Source organism: Kogia breviceps, chromosome 5, assembly GCF_026419965.1.
Source record: "Kogia breviceps isolate mKogBre1 chromosome 5, mKogBre1 haplotype 1, whole genome shotgun sequence".
Taxonomy (NCBI): domain Eukaryota; kingdom Metazoa; phylum Chordata; class Mammalia; order Artiodactyla; family Physeteridae; genus Kogia; species Kogia breviceps.
The window spans coordinates 99,118,840-99,136,334 of NC_081314.1; positions in this window are offsets into that span (position 1 = coordinate 99,118,840).

Consider the following 17,495-nt stretch of genomic DNA (forward strand, 5'->3'; position numbering starts at 1 on the left):
TAATAAGTGGTCAAAGGAGGAAATTACAACTCTCCATTAAGGAAAGCAGAACACTTTCATTGAGGAGGTCAGAACTGATCTGAGTTTTCTTATAAATTGTTCAAAATTTATAGAAAAATTATCATATGTCAGATTTGTTGAAACTCATGATAACGCTTAGGAATTAAAGAAAGTAAAGGTGAGAGAGAGAGACAGACAGACACACAGGCGAAGAGGGAGAGGACAAGGAGAGATGGAGAGAGACAGACACAGAGATACAGAGTTAGACAGAGTTATCAGTTTCCAAAGGTACATAACTAGAAAAATGGAACTGAGATTTGAACACTGGTGGTCCAACACCTGAGTTCAAATCCATAACCTTTATTCTATACTACCTACTAGGCTATATGTATAAGATATGGTAGGTAAAAAAGAGACAAGAAAAATCAAAGGTAATAAAAAGCTTAGTACAACAAAAGTAGAGCACTCCCATTGGAAAGAATTGAGAAAAATAATTGTAAATTATATTGGGGCCAGATTGCCAGTGTGTAGCAAAATGTCCTAGCACTGCAAAATGTCAAAGTTGTTCATTATGTTCAGGAGTTATGCTGCTGTATTTTGCACGGTGTTAAATGACTAGAGGTTTTTCAAGACAAGTGTCGTGTGTACTAGTTTTCCAACTGAGAGTTAACAAAGACCAACATACCATTGGGAAAACTGTATCTTAGACAAAGCAAAAAAAACATACCAGTAAGTTCTTAAATGAAAGAAGGTACAAATTCTGCCAACTCCTCAGGTGTAAGAACAATAAGAAAACAGTATGAATCAAAAGTAGAAGCAAAATGGGAATTTTGACTTCTTGAATACTAAACTGTTCTTGTCCACTGACCCTTTGCCACTTTCACTTTTCTCAGAATTGATTTTCAACTAATTTCTTATTCAAGAAGTAGGAATGCCCTTGCTTAATTCTTGGGTTCTGCATTAAAAGAGATTGTAATTCAAACTCTACTTCTAAGACATGCTAAATATGTGATTTTGGACAGGTCGAGGAACTTCTTTAACTGTGTTCTTGTTATGTTTTTATCTCCTAGATGAGGAAATGAATATAAATTATTTTTAAAAGATGTGATATATGTAAAGTGCTCAGCACACATTTAACATAATAATAATTATTATTTTATTTTGATTCTCATTTTTCTTAAGCTCTTCAAAATTAATAAATGGTAACTGATCCATGGATAAGTTTGGTATTAAGGAAGATATGTGGACTAAAAATAAATTCTAAGACTAAGATTCCAGCCCCAAGAGTTAAACATACTGATCAAAATACTAGTTTTCTCAAGATAGTAGTGTCTCCTCTTCAATCATACTGTGAAAAGACCAAAGAATTTGTCTGACAGTGTCCTCCTAAAACCTTAGCATGAATAATTTAACTTGCAATGTCTCTGTGAAGTAGGTATGGAATAGAAGATATTACCATGATGTTATAATTCAGCACGTTGAAAAAATTTACCCAAGGTTCTGGAAAAGTTAATTAGAGGTAATGATCAGATTCAAATTTTCTGATTGCCAACCCAGTATCTTTCCACTTGGCTGAAACCTTATGATTTTGTCATGTGTGATATCAAAACAAGATCAGTGGGGATCCAGATAATCTCTGGAATACTTGCACAATTAGAAAAGTTCTGGCAAAATTTCCTTAATAGATTTCTCCCCAAAAGATAATTTGAGACTATATGTAATAACTACTAAATCAGTATTGTTTAAAAATGTACTAACTCAGGAATGTCAGCCCAATGTAGGGAGATAATATTGCTTTGAGTTTAAACAGTGTAGACTCTGGAGTTAGACTGCTTGTATTTAAGTACTGAACTCTGTTGCTTTAAGGTAAATTATTTAATCTGTGTAAATCTTAATGGCCGTGTTCATAAAACAGGGCTATCTACCTTATAGGATGTAATCTACCTTGAGGATTTACTTAAATTTTAAATATAAAGACCTGGACAATGAATAAGTGCTTAATACATATTAGCTATTACTCCTACCTGTTATATTTATTATTGAACACATTTCTTCCAAAACAATAACTAAATTATTGTTTTGAGACATTTATTAACCTTTGCAACCAAGTTTTAAAAATAAAATTCAAAAGACTAAACCTAGAGACTTCCCTGGTGGTCCAGTGGACTCCGCACTCCCAATGCAGGGGACCTGGGTTCAATTCCTGGTCATGGAACTAGATCCCACATGCCACAACTAAAGAGTTCTCATGCTGCAACTAAGAAGTCCACATGTCACAATGAAGATCCCATATGCAACAAATAAGACCTGGTGCAGCCTAAATAAATAAATAATTTTTTTTCTAACACCAGAATTTGTGTTCCTTTTGTTGTATATTTTTTCAATAAGGAAGATAAGCTTTTAAGACAAAGAATTAAGTCTGATACATGATTTAGAAAATACACTTGAAAGATGCTTTTGGTTTCTATAGAGATATTGATGTATGCCAAAGGATGTCCAGTGTTCTCCTAATCATGTTATTTTCTTAGATATTTGGTATATTTCTCTAGTGAGTACTTGAAATCAAAATGCAACATAATAATAGAAGAAGTTTCTGGACCTTAATATGTAAGACTCTTAAAAGGAAGAACACCTACGAAGAATGATTTGTCAAACATAAAATTAGGAGAAAAGTGTAGATTTTTCATGAAATCAGAGAAAACTAAGGCATATCAGTAATGAGATCCTTTAATAATTGTTTCAGTAGAAATTTGCTTCACTTACTCATTGAGCCAAAAGAAAAAAAAAATGCAACCCAACCAATGGAGAGAATTATACCTCTATCTTTCAGATAAAATTGTCTTTAACACCTACAGAAAAAATGATATATTATGCAAGTAAATTATGGCTTCATCTTACAGAAAAAATACAGTTCAGCTTGTTTCATGAAAAAGGGTAGTAAGAAGCCAAATAATCTTTTAGGAGATGTGTCCTTCAGGAGCCTTGGAAGAGACTGCTCAAACTAAGATGACCCCAGAGGATTTGGAGATGATATTGGAACATGTTAACAAACGTCTAGGTGATTCCTAGGTGAAAGAAACATGGGAAGTATTTCCCTAGTCTAATTAACATGGGAATTCTTGAATGTGAATGCATGAACAACCATGGAAGATTCAAGAACCTTGGCTGTTGATGTAATGAGACATTTAGAAACAATACTGGAGAGAGGTAAAACAAAGTTTATAATTGTACCATGCTATGATAAAAATTTCATGTAATTTATGCATGTAATTTAGTAAGCCTGCACTCCAAATGGAATCAGCAAATCTCATATGCTTGTTCATGATGATGTGTCAAAAGGGGGGTGGTGGTGTAGCATTGTTTCTTAGAAATCTGATAACTATTTTATATAAATCATTTAAATTAAACTTCACTTATGCCCTAATAGCCAGCTTTGTAAATCACTGACATATGCAAAAAGAAACTGGGGCCAGGGGACTGTTTCCATACACCAAGGACATTTAGCAGCCAAGATCCAAGATTTAGAAAGATTAGCTCTTTTTAAATCAAGGCTTAGGCTATTCCAATCTATTCATGCCTTTTTCCCCCCCAAATGTCCTTGAAGCTTGAGAGTAAAATGAGATTATTCCTGACCTAAAAAACTGAGATATAAGTATGTTTTTTAATGTTATCAAAAACATCTGTTAAAAGTTGAATAAGCAATCTGTTTTCTATATTTCAATCTTAGTAAGTGGTATGTGGTAAAGCATAAGTCTCTATAACCTGAGTGGCAAAAACAAAACAAAAAGTTCCAAAAATGTAATGGAGACATAGTAAAAATATGAAAGATAAAGAAGCCTGGGTAAGCTCTTCATACATCTCTCACTAATTTGGGAACTCCACACAGGAACAAAGAAAACACAGTGGAAAGTAAAAGCTGAGACAGACTTGAAATTGATCATAAGATCATATACTCCAATCCACACACAAATCCATTCCTCAAGATATTTGAGGAAAAAAATCTACTCAGCTATTGGTTGACCACTAATCTACTAAGACACTAGGGTAACTTCTAACTAACTAGTTTAAAGATAAAAATAAGAAAAAAAAAATGATCAGGGACATTAATACCTGTACACCATGAGGAGAAAGATTAAATAAATGCAAGTTACCAAAACAAAACAAAACAAAAACCCTTTAAGACAGAAAAACTATCCGGAATTGTTATACTATGTTATCTAACATATACAATTTTCAACAACAGAAAATAATTACAAGGCATACAAAGACACAGGAAAGTGTGACACACGCTCAAGAAGAAAATAGTCAGTGGAAACTCTCTAAATGGGTCCCTGTGTTGGATTTAGCAAGGAATTCAAAGATGCTTTTATAAATATGTTAAAAGACTGAAAGAAAACTATGCTTAAAAAGTTAAAGGAAAATATGATAACAGTGACTTGTCAAACAGGGGTTCCAGTACAGAAACAAAAACTTTATTAAAAAAAATTCTAGAGTTCAAGTATGTGAAAATCAAAATAAAAAAACAGTGACTAGATGAATTCGAAAGCAGAACAGAAATGGCAGGAGCAAGAATCAGTTAATTTGAAATATATCAATAGAAATTATCCAATATAAAAGAGCAGATTGCAAAAAGATTAAATAAACAGAGATAAGTGAGATAACAAAAAGTATACCGACAAATATATAATGGATTCTCAGGGAGTGAGAGGAGAAAGAACACACAAAAAATATTGAAGCATTTCCAAATTTGATCCCATTTAACTTCAGATAGGACAAATTAAAGGATATTCATAGCTAGACCATCAATTAACAAACTGCTGAAAGACAAAGAGGAAAATATCAAAGCAGTAAGAGAAAGATGATTCAACACTTGTAGGTTAGCAATAATATGATTTACCACTAATTTCTCATCAGAAAAAAAAGACAGGCAGCAACGGAATGACAAAATGCTAAAAGGAAAATAAAGTCAACCAAGAATTCTATAACCAGTAAAACTGCCCTTCAAAATGAAGGAAACATACTCACTGATAAATGAAAAAGAAAAGCATTACTTGTTAGTACAGTTGTCCCCAGTATCTTCAGGAAATACCAAAATCTTCAGATACTCAAGTCTCTTATATAAAATGATGTAGTACAATGAATACAGTCAGACCTCTATATCTATGGGTTTTGCATCCTAGGATTCAACGAATAGGGGATCAAAATTTCAATTAACAATTGGTTGAGTCTTTGTTGGTTGAATCCTTGGATGTGAAACTCAAGGATAATGAGGGCTGACTGTACTTCTCACTCATAAGATAAAACTATAGAAAACAGATTTTGAATATACAAGCAAACTCGTGTTTCTTTTTATATCTGCTTTACTACAAATTGTACTATATACATATATATATATAGTTTAGGTATTTGTGTATAGCTATCCATTTTCAACAGAATTAATAAGTACAAAGAGCTTATTTACAACTTGACAAAGGAGTTTGTGCCCAAAAATAAATCACCTTTATTATTAAACTCACATAACGATATTCTGTTTTTTTAATAGCAAGACATTCTCAATGAAGAAGACAGTGTGGTTTTTTTCTTAATCCTAGTATAGTGACAGTTTGTGATCTGGCAGCTGGTCTATTGACCTCACATTGAATAACACTGCCTACAAGTCCATTTATGAAACGGATATTGTATTTTAACAAATGTTAAAATTCCTTATTAGAAAAGCAGTATGAAAAATATAACAATATTTATTGATTTTTGTATGTATTTACTTCTTATTTGAACAATTATAACCTAACAAAATGGATCAAACCTGAATTTTACTCCTTCAAAATTCTTCAAATTTTTATTATTATACTCATTTCTGAATTGTATCACAAGGTAATAGTTAAATATTTGTTAGTCCAATTTTCATCCAGAAAAGTCTATTTACTTTCTAATCATTCATATCCTCTCTAATTACTTTCCACAATTATACAAGTTATAATAAAAATGTTCTTTCATGTTTTTCCTTATTTTCTTTCCAACTCATGTCTAAATATTGTGAGGTCTAATGGTTATAAGTCAGAAGATCTCTGATTACTCCATTTTCATTTGAAAAATAATGAAGAACTTACCCTCAGATTAATTTACATTTTTGCATATCTGAAAACTAAGGTCATTCTATCCAAGTAAGTGAAATTTAAAGCTGAATTTTCAGTTAGAAGTTTGCTTTTTACCCATGATCAATTTACTTTTATATGTGAGCCCTCAATAAATTATAGGTCAAAGGATCTGATCTTTCACATGTTTTATCAGTGAAGGTATGAAAGTAAATACTCAACAAACCTTTCTGGGACCAGCATATCTTACTGTAATTTAACCACACATTTTTATTGAACCATAACTATAGTTCTAGCCCTACGTTCTCTCTGGGATTTCAAAGAGGAATAGTGTACGACCTCTGGCCATAAGTGGCTAGCATCAGGCTCTAATTACAGAATTTCACAATAAATGATGTGGATGAGGTAGTGGAGAAATATGTATAAGAAACAGTGTAAGTTTAAGAATTCAACAATTGTGTAGGTGTGATGAGGTGCACACATGAATATATGGTAAATAGTAAATATATGTGACACAATTAGAAAACTGAATGTCATATTAAAATGCTGATTCTGTTACAGATATACTGACATTTGATAAGTTCATTAGAGAAGCTTCCAGAAAGAGGTAAGAAATGAAGAATGACAAATTTCATTGGAAACAGAATTCAATATGAAATGTTGGGTGAATCGTGAGAAAAGAAATTGGCCTGACAGTAAAGAATAAGGGCTAGTTTATAGGAGTAAACACAAAAGTTGTTTTTACATTCTACTAAACAAAAATCTAGCTGTCATAAATCTACCCCATTAATTTACCCAATTCTTACCAAATGTCAATACTTTATTAGATGGTTATTATTATTTCATTTCTGATTTCCACTTTTTAAAAATATGCAATAATCTAAAAGAGGCATGTGAAAACTGCCATCCTAGTTCCCCAAACTGGACAAGTGAAATGCTGTTTTCCAGGGATTCAGAATTTAGATAAAGAGAAACTGCCATTAGTTAATTGAGAAAGCTCAGAGTCAATGTAGGGATCAAGGGCTATGGCTGCCATTTGGCATGGGATGTGTGTTTGGTGCGGGGGGTGGGAGGGGCAAACTGAACCATGTGCAAGTAGAACCAAAAGAGTTTGTCTGTAGAATAACAAAAATAAAATGACACACAGAGAGCTAGAATACAGAAATCAGCAGTTTTTAGAGATCTTTAAACCACAAAGAGAGACTAGGTTTTCCATTCTTTAAGATGGGTTTGTACACTTCTACTGTTTCAACTGATCTCATCTGTGAACTGAAATAGAGCTTATTCAAATTACTTTTTGATACTAAACTACTAATTGCCTTAATACTTTTTATTTCAAAATCTGTTTGAAATTTAAGCCTTTTATGGTTATTTATCTAACTTACATTTTGGGGCATTTTTATGTGCTTCAAACTTTGAAAAAATCTGTTGTATTTCTTAAAATGTTCTACTCTTTTTACATTTTAGAAATGCAAAGTTATTACTCAGTTTCATTTGAATACTGAGAAAACTTCACAGAGACCATGGACCTGGTTTGTTAAGTATTGTCACAATTTTTATTCCTATTGATAATGAATTGAGGATTTACAGTTGCACTGACCTGAAATACAGTAAAAATAGACCAAGAGTCCCATTATTTACATGTAGAAGATACAGTGGGTAACATAAAGTTATGCTTAAATATAATAAAATATTTTAATATTCAGAGTTCAGATTGTCCTTTAAACATAAAAGCACCTAGGCATGGGTGGGCTCTTTCAAAGATTCAATGTTAAAATAAGTAAATTGAGACTCTATGTTTATGAAATATGACAAATTTCACCCCTTGAACAACTTGCTGTTTTAAGTCAGTTATCAAAACACCAACTCCTGCTCTAGGCAAAATACAGGGCATGTGAGAAGAAACAGTACAAAATTTCTTCAGTCTATCATCACAAAGTTATTTTGAACAGGTGTGTTTATAATCATAAGAAACAAAAAATCAATCTTTAATGGTAAACTCCCATTTTTTACCCCAGAGGGAACATGGGGCTAGAATACAAAACAGGAATTTTGGCAGGAATAAGACTCGTTAAAACATCTTATGTACCTCCTGTGGACATTATCTCCCTATGACACTCCAGTCCCTTTATTTTGCTATTGTTTTAAGGCACATTATAGAGACAAAAAAATAGGCATTTACAAGGCTACAGTGTATCTTGTGTGGCAGCAAACTACGTTATCAAGCAGCCAGGTGTACACCACATGAAGTGGTAAAATGTGATTTGTAGAGATTTGATGACAAATCTGTCTCCATAAGGCTCCATCCCAGGTTGTGCTCTCCATCTGTTCTACAGGACTTCATTTGGTTGCATCTAAAAGGAAGTAAAATATCTTCATCTTGAGATCTAAAGGAGTAATCTAAAAATGAATTAGTTTGATAAAGGGAAAAAGGAATTTTTCACATTTACTGTTATTAAAAATTTAATAAAGGCTGTTACTTATCAAATTAATTTAAAAATGCTCCTACTTATGCTATTATAATGTAAAGGCTGACTACCATTCCAAATCAAAGCCAACCTCATTGGTTAAAGTTAATATTAGCAATATTCTCTCTAGTTGATAAATCTGTATTTTTGCTTAATTTTCTATCTTGCTTCTTCAATGGAAAAACAGTGAAAGTAAAATTCACTTTCAGATATTTAAGGAGATTCTTTCCTATAATATAGAATATTTTCCTGCCTTGATCATTCCATTGTGAAATTCTAACATTTTTAGATAGACTAAACTTTTTGGCTGATTATAATAAATAGAGAATAGATGTATGAACCAAAACAAAAATCACATATATAGACAATGAATATGAAAGAGCTAGTTATTATTCAGTGACAGTTTTGTTTTTCTGTCTTTAGATTTTGATTGCATTTAAGGGTTAGGGTTGTTGTTTGGACCTCTTCTATTTGCTGAAAAGTGGAGTTGATCATAAGACTCACATGACCAGTGAGTTGTTCCTCCTTTACCTCCCATTCCAAATTGTATTTATAGCTTAACATTTCTTCTTCCTCAGCTTACCCATAAATAATTTATTGCACTGAGCTAAATTTTATTTTTTAAAAGCATATGAATTAATAGTTTCATACTCTGATGCTCATTCATTTACATGTATTAAACGTATGGGAGACAGCTAATGAAACTCATCTGGAGTTATTAAAATACAATTTTTCCTTAGAGAAATAAAGAAAGATTCAATTAATTTTGCTTCAAAAATTAAAAACACAATACTTAATAAATATTATTACTGCCCAAGTTTTTAAATGTCATCTTAAAGACAATAATTGTATTGGGATAACAGAAATAGAAAGAAGGAAGGCAAAAGAAATGTCAGGAGAAATAGAAACTAGAGGTGCAACAAGAAGTATGGTTGTATGTCAGGGTCAAGTCAGAAGACATAAATTATATCAATAATGTAAGCAGGGAGAATTTAATATTAAGAACTGTTAACTAATATGAGGTGATTACTAAATAAGATAATGAAGACTTTAAGGAGTACAGAAATAGCAGATGTATAAATTTGTTCCTACCTCTAGGGCTGAGGGAAAGTGAATAAGAAAGGAACTTAAAAACTTATGATAGGGAGAGACTCAAGGCTAGGATTCAGACCTCTTCGGATAAAGTATGGGAAAGAGACACTCAGAATCTTGTGGCAAGTAAACTTGCTGAAGGGTGTCGGCAACCCTCCAAGTGGCAAAGAAACTTGTGCAACTGTGTGAGCCATAGCTGTTCCACATCAGTGCCACTGGGTGGCAGAGAAGCCTATCAGAGTGTTTGGGTTTCAGCTAGTTCACGAGGGCCTCTGAGGTTAATGCTACCAGGCCATTTCACCAACATTCCAACACCAACATTCTAATCTACTGCCTGTCAGACGGGAAACAGCTCAACCCCTTCATCCTGCCTTAGTTTTGCAATCTCTATCAAGTACCCTCTCTTGACAAAACTGAACATCAAAATCACTTGTCCAAAGAGTAATGTCCAGGTCTAGTATAGCAATGCAGGAGAAGAAAGGACTGATCTACAGCTGGCAGTCAATAAATTGATAACTGTTGCAGTCTACGCTGATGGCTATTCACATTCCATATACACCTTTATACAAATGTTTGAATTTCCATAAAACAACAGAAACAACTTCATGTTTCTACCTAACAAGATGTAGTTATTCTTTGTACAAAGGATGAAATTCTCACCCTCCCCCAAAGTGAGGGGACACAAAATCCTAATTGTCACTGGGTCCCACCACTGGCTATATTAGTTACTACTCCAATCCAGTCACCATTTCACTGAATATTTGTTACCTAAAAAACATACAAGTTTATCTTTCAATAATTTTTATATTTAACAATAAGATGAAAGAGAGAGATGAAAATAGGTAATATGCCTATAGAAATAAATATATATACATAATAAGTAAAAAAATTATAGGCAAAGCTACCAGTCCTCACGCCTATAATTGACTATGAGGCTATATTTGATATCTGCAAATTATTCTCCTGTTACTTATTCCATATTTTATTTGCTTTCAGCCAGAACATCAGTAAGTTGGTGTTCTTTACCCGATGTGATAACTCAAACCCTTCATTTCTGCAGGATTTGAGTCCTCAATAGTTCTCCTTTCTTTGGATGCTCTAGTTTTCCAATTACCTTCACTACTGTGCACAAAAGTCTTAAAAGTCCTCTGTGTTCCTATGGTGTGGAAGCAAAACCTTTATCTAGTGGGAATCAGTATTAATCACCTCAGCCATTTAGAGTAATGTTTTTCTGTCTATTAGTTCAATGGATATGGAGCCCAAATTGTGGGTGGCAAACTTGTTTTCCAATTCAATAGTACTAGTGTTGCCCTCTCACAAAGGAAGCATTCCTCCCTTAAGAATTAAGTCTATTTTACAAGTAGAGCTTAAAGTTGCCAAACAAAAAGTGAAAAGTCATTGAGTAATTTATTAGGAATAATAGTGAGAGAGGACAATCACTTGATCACTCCTTGATTTCCTGATTCCTGTATTCTGCCTAAGGGGTGAAAGAATCATACAACGGTTTCTAATTCAAAGCAGAAAATGCATCCTGTAAGGGAGATCCCCATCCTTTCAATATACTGTCTCCCAACTAATGCTATGCTTGAGTCTTCAGTAAGACATTGCTTTAGACCGGCCACTTTTTGGTAATGAGGTACTTGATAAGTCCATTAATTCCATGGGCATGTTTAAAATCCTCTTGACAAAATTGAGTGCAGGAGCCAATAACTGAGGCCAGTGCATTACTTGAACACACACTCTGGACCTCTAGACCTCCTTGAACCCCAGTTTTGTTGTTATTGTTGTTGTTGTTTTTGAAGAACAATGTTTTTCAACAATAACCAGATAGTCAGTCTAGATCTGTTTTTACTTTTTTAAAAAGCATTTAAAATTCATCACCTTCAAAAATCTGTTATTCTCCTGATTTGGGGTCTATACTATAAGATGCCCATAGTGTTTCCTTTATCATAATTAATTTGTAGTCTAAATGGTTTTGACACTTCACTTTATAAGCTCCACTTTTGGGTGTTGAGTCTTCATATGAAATAAAAATTGAACTTTGCGTGTGATGGGTCTCATGCTAAGTCATATCTGATTGGTACAAGAAGTATGATTCAGTTTGTATAACCAACATACTACCAGTCCTTGGAAGACACTTGGCAGATAAAGTTACTCAATTACATCCGAACAGGGCATTCTGACTCAATAACTGAAATTAGGTCTCCAGCATTTATAATGTAAATCCTACCATACATAATAATTTTAGTTCTTCCATTACTTATAGGTGGATGGCAAGAATAATGCATTGTTATATACACATACTACAGTTTTATTATATTGCACATATACCTAATTTGTTATAGTCTTTTAAATTTTCATTTCTGTTAGAAAATGTAATTTTTTGCAGGGATTCATGAAGTCCTAGCTACTTAAAAGTGATGTTCTTGATTGTATCTTTTACAGATCCCTTCTACAATAGAAATGCCATTAAAACGATTATTTTAAGTCTATTCCTTCAGCAATGTGTCTAAATCTAGTTATTCTAATCAACAGCAATGACAGTTGTGCACAGTAGAACTGCAAACAGTCTTTCTTTTTATGCTGCATGATTAAATTCTTGTCTGGGATAGTGAAACAGTTTTACATTGTTTTTCTTGTTGTTGTGTTGTGTTTTTTTATAATTTACTTATTTATTTTATTTTTGGCTGCATTGGGTCTTTGTTGTTGCACACAGGCTTTCTCTAGTTGCGGCGAGCAGGAGCTATTCTTCGTTGTGGTGAGCAGGCTTTTCATTGCAGTGGCTTCTCTTGTTGCGGATCATGGGCTCTAGGCATGTGGGCTTCAGTAGTTGTGGAACATGTGCTCAGTAGTTGTGGCACACGGGATTAGTTGCTCTGCAGCATGTGGGATCTTCCTGGACCAGGGATCGAACCCGTGTCCCCTGCATTGGCAGGCAGTTTCTTAACCACTGTGCCACCAGGGACGTCCTATATTGGTTTTATATCCAAGTTTGTCTTTGGTATTTTGCCTCACTAGATATTCAAAAAAATATATGCAACATTATCTCAGTTTTTGCTACCCTGATATTGTTTATTTGTGACTTAAGTAATTTGGTTTCTTTTGCCACTGAGATACCAATTCTGTCTCAATCAGGTGACTTCTGGGTTCCCAGGCAGAGCTGCTTTACTGATAAAAGAATACAGATCTGATTCTTTATGAGTTATTTATACTTTGGATACACATTGAACTAGCAACTCCAGTCAACAATCTCATAAATGTTTCCCATGACACAGTAAAGACAAGGGGAAACTTTACAGGAATGTCAGTGCTGAAGATGATTCAGTAGCATCTTCGCTTTTAAGAGGAGAATGTTGACCAGTTACAGATGTCTTGAGAGCAATGAGCAGCACTTAGGAGAATTTTTCCAGATAGAGCATGTCCAGGGAAAGGAGAGTTACTAAGATGTTGTAAGTAGATTTTAAGGGAGAATGAAACTTCAAGTTTTAGATTTAAGTGGCTTTGTAGAGTATACTTTTGAGCTATTGACAGGCATTTATACCTGCATCAAAGAAAAGTGAAAAAAAATATTTTCAATTATTAAACTAAAAGGAAAGGTAGAGACACATACTAAAGAGTCACATACTAAAGCTCCCAAAGTATTATCCTTGTGAATATCTGAGATAAACTGAACCTAAATATTCATATGTGACTTGTTAGTCTACTGTTCAAGGAATATGCACTGTGATTTCCTTACACTATAGCAAATTCATGTGGCACACTTACTCTAATTTCAGTTGCCTATTTCAGAAAAAGGGCAGCAGAAGAAACATATGGGAATATCTGTTATAAAAAGTAGCTGTATTAATTAGTTATTGCCAAAATAAAAGAAACAAAGAAAAATATGTCTTTGTATCAAACTAACTCAAGAATGAGAGCCTTACTCATGCCCTTAAAGGTTAGTTATGAGTGGCTGACTAAGGCAGGGCTCAGCTCTGCAGCTCAGTTAATTTTGAGCTGTTCCCTTATGAATGTGAGAGTGAGCTAGGGGTCATCTACTTCAGATGGGCAGTTTTGTTCCATGCTGCAGATCTATGGGTTCTGGTCTGCTTCCCATGTCTCTCATCCTCCTTGGATCAGCAGACCAGCCAGGGCATGCTTTTCTCATAGCAATAGCAAGAGTACAGAAGAACACACAGAACGATGCAAGGCTTCTGAACACTTAGATTCAGCTATGGCACCCTGTCAGCGATCACTACTTACATGCCTTTAGTCAAAGCAGTCCACATAAGGCCAAGTCTAAAGTCAAGAGGCTGAGAAAGGTACCACACCTACACTAAGACCATGCCAAGGGTAAAATCATAATTCAGTTTACCTCAGTAGCCAATGTCAGAAAGGAAGAATTAGTGGCAAGTACAATGATACCTGTATCCAGAAAATGAATCAAGATTTTTCTCAATGATTTAAAAATGACTAATAGCTCATCAGCCTTTTAAAAAAATGTATCCCAAATAGGTAGCATATTTTACTTTCAGTGGTGACCAGACATAATCAGAAGTCCCAGTATGAAATAAAATATTTTAATAATCCACAAATTTTGCCCTTCTTCTGCTTCAAATTTTTTTCATTAAAAGGAGAACTAATGATAAGACACAGAATGTATCAAGTTTGCCCCTGCTGTATTCTTGGAACTCAAAACAATGATTTCCACCCCTAATGGGGCAGAGTGTTTGTATTGCCAACAGCACTGAATTTAGTACTTAGTCATATCCCTGTCAGCTTCAATGTACAGAATGTCCAGTGTTGCAAATCACCACATCTCTATTTTCTCTTTCATTCTGACATAACCACTAATAGTATATTATTAGTGATTAATATTATCTCATAGGCTCTTCAATATGTCTGAAATCATAATAAACCTTTATAGCACATCACTCTTTTTCTATTTATAAATTATTTTTCGGACCTGGGTTCAACACTTTCATTGAAAAAAGCTGTAGATTTTAAGAATGTGTTAATAAATAGGAAAACAAAAACTAAGGTGATATTTACAGTGAGCATATTCTACTGCAATGTTTGAAAATAGGCTTTATACATTTTTCTTATGGAACCAACCTACAGTATCAGTGTAGGTAAAGGACGGTCATTTATTCAAACTGCTAACATGACACTAATCTGCTTCTTATTTTCTCAAGTTTACAAAAACCTGTTACCTTTTTGAGAACTCATCATTCATTGCTAAGTACATAAGTTATTACCAATCACCTTATTAAATAAAGTTAATGTCACTGAGCAAATCGTGAATCAACTAGGCAGAGACAGGCAAGAAAGTCCACCACAGAAAACATTCATCTCTTTACTCCCATGAGGAGACACAAAATTTAGCAATGCTGGCATTGCTGGTTTGTCTGCTTTTTTTATTTTACCCATAAGACCATATTTTGTCATTAAGTCTGGTAACAGAAAATCAGCTTCAGCTTCAGCTTGAGTTGAGAAAACAAGGCATTTGAATGCATTTTCTTCACTCCTTCACTATAATTATGTTGCACTTTTCAAGACCCAAGGTTATAATAAGAAGATGAATGGAAGAAACAAGAGGAAAGGAGTTGGAGAGGAGAAATGTGACAAAGATGTGATAGAAAAGCACCTGGAGAAAGAGAGGTAGAATTAATATTGATAAGATGATTGAAAAGCTGTTACTCTCTCTTAATTATCTGTGTCAAATTTGTCCTAGCCTAATTTATGAGAAGAGAAGTGAAATGTTAATTCAGGTCTTTATCTCCTGTCCTCTCCACAAAAAAGACCCCTCAGGGATTTGTCTAGTACCTCCTGCTTCCAGGTATATCCATATTCAACACTGTATATTTAGGTTATGTATACAGGAAGCATATGAGATTAAATCTGAGAGGACAGATAAAAAGATTGATATATCAGGCTATTATTTCAACAAAACTCTATGCTGCCCAGACATTTAATGTTAGCTCAATTTGTTCATTACAACACCATCTCCTTCTACCAAAATTTCAGGAATGTAATACTCAATATCATATTTACATTTTATGTCATTAGAAAACACATGTACTATAAATTGGGAAATATATCTACTAGAAGAATCTGTGGTAATATTACGGAAAACAGAAGAAAATGTGAATATCTGAGTCATATGTGAGTCATATTAGCAGATAATGATAACAAACAGTTGCATCTGTTTTTTTTTTTTTGGAACTCAGAGCAATGGTCCTTGCATTTTTTTTAACATCTTTATTAGAGTATAACACACACAATGCTGTGTCAGTTTCTGCTTTACAACAAAGTGAATCAGCTATACACATACACACATCCCCATGTCTCCTCCCTCTTGCATCTCCCTCCCACATTCCCTAGCCCACCCCTCTAGGTGGTCAAAAAGCACCGAGCTGATCTCCCTGTGCTATGTAGCTGCTTCCCACTAGCTATCTATTTTACATTTGGCAGTGTATATGTGTCCATGCCACTCTCTCATTTCATCCCAGCTTACCCTTCCCCCTCCCCATGTCCTCAAATCCATTCTCTACGTCTGCGTCTTTATTCCTGTCCTGCTCCTAGGTTCTTCAGAATCATTTTTTTTTTAAGATTCTGTATATATGTGTTAGCATATGGTATTTGTTTTTCTCTTTCTGTCTTCACTCTGTATGACAGTCTCTAGGTCCATCCACCTCACTACAAATAACTCAATTTTGTTTCTTCTTATGGCTGAGTAATATTCCATTGTATATATATGCCACATCCTCTTTATCCATTTATCTGTTGATGGACACTTAGATTACTTCCATGTGCTGGCTATTGTAAATAGAGCTGCAATGAACATTGTGGTACATGGCTCTTTTTGAATTATGGTTTGTTGCATCTGGTTTTGATTTTTAACTTTATGATCCATTCAAGAATCACAAACACACTAAAAAAGTGAAAGAATGTGGAAAACACTTAATGAGTCCAAAACAAAACAAAATCTGTGTCAGTAACCTGCTTTTCACTTTTCCTGTTAACAGTTAAGATTATATTTGTCATTTTCATCACCAACTGGAATTAAAAATTTTATGGCTGGTTGATGTTTCATGGCTCCTGTTTATGTTTCTGTGTATAGGACTATTCATTTTCAACAAAGTTTTGACCCTAGAACCCATAGCATAACCCAGAGTTACTGGCCTTTGTGTGTGATGATGAAGTAATTTGAATAAACATTATTCATAGGTTACAGAGTGAATGTATTGACCAAAGACAGATCTTGTTCCATTATATTCATGATCATACTTGTAACCTTCAGCTTTCAATTTCGGGTGCACATCTGGTTGAGGCTGTAATGCATTCAATTTTTAAATTCATTTTCTGTGATAATTTATCACATAAACTCTTCTTCATTTTTACAGGTTCTTTAAGGAGACATACGATTGACTTTGTTAATATTTCTTTTATTCAAGGGTCCTCAATACCACCCACAAATCCACAAGCATCACAGTCTCTTTCCTGGCTCATGTTTAAAACTCTTGTGATTCTAAGCATCTATGTCACTTTCCTCTTAATTTGTGTTGTGTCCACATTGAACTTACATATCACCTAAGTTGCCTGTGTTGTTTCAAAGTTCAAGGAGTACTGTATAGTTGAATTTAGTCATTTAATCTATTTACATTCATGTTTGTTTTACCAAAGGTCTTTGAGGTTGCATAAAAAAATATTATTTCAAGAAAATATTTAAATATATATGCATACATATGTATCTGGTTATTATTTGATGAACATTTTAATTGCAATACTGATGCAAATTAGGTTAATTGCAATGAGTTAAAATTAAAATTGTAGCTCATGACCAATGTGTAAATAGTACAAA